Here is a 6,000-nt window from a genome sequence, read left to right as displayed (position 1 = left end):
GGGGCTGGTTGTGTCTCGAGGACCAGAAAGCTGCTGCATCTTCACTGCAGCAAGCATCAACTAGCAGACGAGGATAACATAAAAGCACAATAGAGCGGGAGACGGCAGAAATACACGCTCGCCACACATACTTTTTGATTGGCCGAACGTCGTGTCCAATCGTCAGACAAGATGACCGTGTGAGGTGCACACAGAATAGATTGGGATTTAAATGACCAATTTCTGTTCTCTTTACGCCGTGTTCCTTCTCACTTTGGAGGTCCTCCTCTCTCAGTCCTGATGCTTCTCTTTCTTCCTCCTCTTACCCTGTTCTTCTCTGCTTATTCTTCTTGTCTGGACTTTTAAGTCACAACTTCCTGCTCTTCTACCTCCTGTCTTTCTCTTTTTGAACTCTGCGCCCTGTCTGTTTTCTATCCCGCACTTCATTCTTTTCCTGGAGTTTGTGCTCCTTTTTTTTTTTTTCCTTTCTCATTCCATTCCTCTTTATCTCCTAAAATTCCTTTATTTCATCCGTCCTTTTTTCACCCTTGCCTGCCACGTACCTACACTCACATTTCCCAGCACATTGAAATATGAATTCAGTGAAGAAACTAAATAACTTTTTTTTTTTTTGGGGGGGGGGGGGGGGGGGGGGGGGGGGTGAGAGTGACAAAGGACGTTTGGGATGGTGGTGAGATAATTCCTAGAAACACAGAGTGCGCTTACACTAGTCCATCAACACAACTATGTGTCACCATGGCAACAGCTGCCGAAAAAGCCCGCCTTTAGTTTAGGTGGGCCAATCAGTGTGGCGCTGCCAACACAGGGAACTTGACTGACAACTCTCTGGGTGAAAAAAAAAAGGGAAGGCAGAGCTGATACACACAGATATATATGTGCACATTTCTGCTCGCTAGCACAAATATTTTGTTGGTTTTGACGACCTTTAATTTGTCTTTTATAGTATGGTTTTTATATCAGACATTAAGGCCATGTTCTATGATTTCTACTATACCCACACACATGCTTTTACGTTTTCTTTTTATCTATCTGTTCTTCTTTGAAACAACTTCACTTATCTAATATTCAACATTTTATTGCTGGGCTGTTTTAATGACCAGGGGGGACCAACAAAGCTGTCCAGTCAGGCTCAGTCTGCGGTAAATACACCTAAATCAAATGCAATAAAAGTCCGGGACAGGAACGACCCGTGCTATGATTCATACAGCAGAGGGACGTTTCAAGAACTCAATATTCTGCTCCTTAAACAGATTAACCTCCTGACACTTCACCAGCAAACCAGCAGCTTCTCTCAGATTGACCTTTGGCCTTTGACACTAACGGTCTGATCAGTATGCTCTGATAAGCCACAAAACTGGCTGGCTGACAGAACGCTCGATGAAACAGACAACTGTCAACACAAGGTCGTTTGTGCACCCAGCTGTAAATATGAGCACAGACCATGACCCAGCCAAATCTTTGTTATTAATGAAGTAGACTGATAAATCAGAGAGCAAAGAATTACAGATTAGACAGATGCAGTGTGGACGGCGGGCTGTAAAGACACAGCCAAGAAAAAGTCTAGCAAATGAAAATACCTCTCTTTATTCTGGATTCATGTGGTTTTAACTAACAAGGCATACAGTGTAAGTGTTCTAAAGAGATAAGCTAAGCTACACTAAACAGCTGTAGCTAAATGTTTAGCCAAAACGTTACCTGCTGCCCATCATATGGCTGGCCAATCACAGTCTTTCTGCCAATAACAGTTGCTCAATTTATAGGTAACATCTGGCCAGCAGCACAAACACACACACACTTTCTGTGTGTGTTTTGTGGTGTGAGACACTCAAGGCCTGAGGCTTGAGAGGGTCACTGCCTAAACACATGGTGTCTGTGTGAATGCACATAAACACACACATACCATTTTGTATACACACACAGTCAGCAGTTTACACACATAAAAAGTCAGCGCTATTAGTTCCAGATCATTTTGCGAAGCACTCAGTAAACAGTGAGCCCGGGGATAAACAGAGATCCTACTGTACTGGAAGTAATCCCAGGACACACACACCTTAACGCCCATGTGCACACATGTCCACACACACACACACAGACACACACACACACACACACACACACACACACACAACACAAAACACACAAACCGGCTTGCAGGCACACAATTACCTGGAGGGTCAAAAAAACAAATAAATTGAAATGCAATTTGTTGCTATACACGTTGCAACAATTATACGGTGGGATAATATTTCGCAAGGATGAGTACATCTGAGTTTCTGTTCCAAAACACTGCTTTATTGAACACTTACATTGACCACAATCCATTTGTCCATTTGTTTATAGCTGAATTAGTTAATGGACTAAACGGTAAACGGACTTGGCTTGTACAGTATAGCGCTTTTCTAATCTTCTGACTCACAGGTCACACCTACTCATTCACAAACTGACGTTAGAGGCTGCTATGTAAAGTGTCCATCAGAAGTAATTCCATTCATACACATTCATACGCCGCGGATAAAGCAGTGGGAGCAACTCTGGGTTTTAGCGTCTTGCCCAAGGATACCTTAGACATGTGGCTGCAGGAGCTGGGGATCGAACCCCAGACCTTCCAGTTGAGGGACGACAGACTCTACCAACTGAGACACGACCGCCCTCAATAAGTGACGCGTGAGTTAAAGTGGAAGGGAATTCTGACTGTGGAGTGACATCCTTTTTACGGAAAATATCGACATTTGGCACGTGGATTTGATGGTTGTAATCTCACAATTCCAAACGACAATTCCGTATCAATATTTCTTTCAGCCCTTAATATATTATAACACATGTTCATGTACAGTGCACAAACACACACACACACACACTCTCTCAGGATTGTGTAGGGTGTGCCAGGAATGGATTCATCAAAGAGACAGGATCCCTGTTTCTCTGCAGCGATGAACACCTCATGACCCTCAATCTGCTGTTATCATGAGCACCGGCCAGATATAAAAAGCCACAAAACACACACACTAACACACACACACACACACACACACACACACACACACACACACACACACACACACACACACACACACACACACACACACACTAACACACACACTAACACACACACACACACACACACACACACACACACACACACACACACACACACACACACACACACACACACACACACACGCACGCACTGCTCAGTATAAACACAGTGTGACAAAACTGGCAGAGACGGAGAGAGGCAAAGAAGCCTGCATGTGTGTGTGTACAAACACACACACAAAAACACACACACACCTCAGGATGCCTGTCTGAGTGGCAGCAGAGGAAGGACAACCTGCTGACATCGTGGCTAACTCTTTTTATACCTCGCTCTGTGGCGATGATGTCACATTAACACACCCACGCTCTCAAACACACAAACAGAAAAGGAATGACACCTCTGAAATGACATCACCGTGGGAGTTCGAGGAAGGGGGACGTTTTATAATCAGCCCTGCAGACATATTTTTCAGGGATCACTTCGTCACCGATGTACCGAAAGTTATTGGGTAGTAAAAGTGTGGGGGGGGGGGGGGGGGGGGGGGGGAATGGGCTCATAAAAGAATCAAGATTCTTTTCTTTAAGATTCTTTAATCAATCTTTTTGTTTTTCCTGAATAAACGTTTTGTGGGGCTAGCTTGAACGGCAAAGTGTCGATGGAGTGTTTCTGTTTTAAGCAGCGCAGCTTTTCCAGACTTTAGGGTGCTGTGTTGAATGCACGCTTTGCACATTATCCCACATGATGCTGCTCAGCCAATCAAATGTCTTCATTTTAACCGAGTGTGAGTGGCGAAAATAAAAGAGCGAGTCAGAGAAATGTAATTCTCATTAGACAACATGCTCTATGAGGAGGAAAGCAACCACCCCAAAAAATGATTTTAATGGAGGATGGACAAACCCATATATGTTCATTCTTCCTCGAGGCCAGGATGTCTCATGGGACGTGTATTGTTTTTGCATTATGACTCATGACATACAGTTTCTGACTTGTTCACATGGTTTAGTGTTAGGACATAGAAGACATAGAAAATCACAATAACTTGAGATATCTAATCGCAGTACTTGCAATAATAAGAATTGCAATACACATGAAATCGTAAATCAGGAGAAGTCACACATCTAATTCCTTCCCTATCAACCCGGATTCTGACACCCAAATGAATCTTATGTGCAATGTTGGAGGGAAACGTTTTGCCATTTTGGGTTAAAATTATGCTCGTCACCATTGGTGCAGAATTGAACTTTCTAATCATCAACAGATCATTAACCTGAAACAGTTGAGTTAACACATTTTGTTATTGGATCAGTGCATTGACCCAACAAAGCAGCATCGAGCTAAAGAGATTTTGTTGATTTGGGAGGTTAAGTGAGCTTTTCAGCGTCGCCCTATTAGGAACGCCTTTAGGCAACAAAACCTCTTATCAGCACTTATTCAGGGGACATCATGCTTGAGCTACAACTTAGATAGCATTATCTCACAATACTTCCAATGTGTCTCCAATTTCATACGGACGATTAAAAGTCCACATCACATGGTCAGAGAAATCCCCTCATTTAATTTTAACTACTGCAAATTTTCTGCTTAAATAAGAGTCCAATAAAAACCTGAACGTCTGCAAAAGCCTCTCTTGTGTTTGTACATTTGTGTTTCACAGACTCATCTGTATTATTTTATGAAGTGCAAGAGGCCCCCTGAACCTGTTTGCAGTCTGACTAATGGAGACAGATATTACAAATCCACTTGTCTGTAATGGATTAACCATGCCTGGACCCCACATCTGATCTAATCAGCCTGCCTTTTAAGGGACTGGTACTTGAAATCCTGTAGGTATTTTTTTTTTTTTTTTTTTAAAGATTTATTTTTGGGCTTTTTGTGCCTTTAATGGAGAGATAGGACAGTGGATAGAGTCGGAAATCAGGGAGAGAGAGAGAGAGTGGGGAATGACATGCAGGAAGGGAGCCACAGGTGGGATGTGAACCCGGGCCGCCCCCCTTGAGATGACAGCCTCCATGCATGGGGCGCGAGCACTAACCACTGCGCCACCAGCGCCCCAAAATCCTGTAGGTATTTTGCTCATAAATTTCAAGATGAACAAACTCATTCAAATTGCTGGTGAAAGACAACTGCAATTGTAATACAAAAAAAATAAAATAAAAAGCTATTAGACAAGTAAATAAATCGAGTAATATCGGCCTATACCTGCGATAAAATTAGCCGATACAGATAGTCACTGGATGAGCAAATATCGGCCGATTAATTGGTTGAGCTCTATAGAGAAGATTCATATAGCCTAAATATAAATATTCCATTGTAAAAAGAAGTCCATTGGTCTCCAGTGTACCATATAGTGAATAACAACTCAATGTACGTGCTATGTTATGATGGTAATAAAGACAGGGAGAAGTAGAACAGCTAGCACTGTGCAATGGTAAAGGACTGAAAAAAAATACTTTTAGCACCCCTGAAGCTGAATACTTTATTTTAAAAGAGCCTGGCTTTCGTCTTAAAGTGGCCCTTGTTTAAAATGAAAGCCAATAAGAAAATCCATGCCAGATTCAGCTTCTTAAAGCCTTGTAGTGTGAGGCCGCGGACTCAGGAGCAAAGCAGTAAATATAATAGAAAAACCAATAGCTCCCGCTGTAATTGAAGCTCCAACAGATACGTGCATCACTTCTCTGGACATCTTCAGATGTTGATGCACAGGCAAGAGAGCAGGCCGACGGATCAATAACGAGCACAATAAACATGATGGATAAGAAGCGCTGCTTGCTGAAATGCCAGCCTGGTAATTGTGAGCAACTGTTGACCTTTTTTTATGGTCACATGTGATTACTCTAGTAGCTTCCAGGGGATTGTGTTTTTATCTTTGTCGATCTGGAGTACGTCAAAAAAGTGTTATCAAGAACAGAGTGATGTGGATTTGGAGATCCCCACTTCTAATCATCCAGGATATCTAATCCATC

Source organism: Labrus mixtus, chromosome 20 (assembly GCF_963584025.1).
Source record: "Labrus mixtus chromosome 20, fLabMix1.1, whole genome shotgun sequence".
NCBI classification, from domain to species: Eukaryota; Metazoa; Chordata; class Actinopteri; order Labriformes; family Labridae; genus Labrus; species Labrus mixtus.
The sequence above is the reverse complement of the archived record's forward strand: the minus strand, read 5'-3'. Positions refer to the sequence as shown.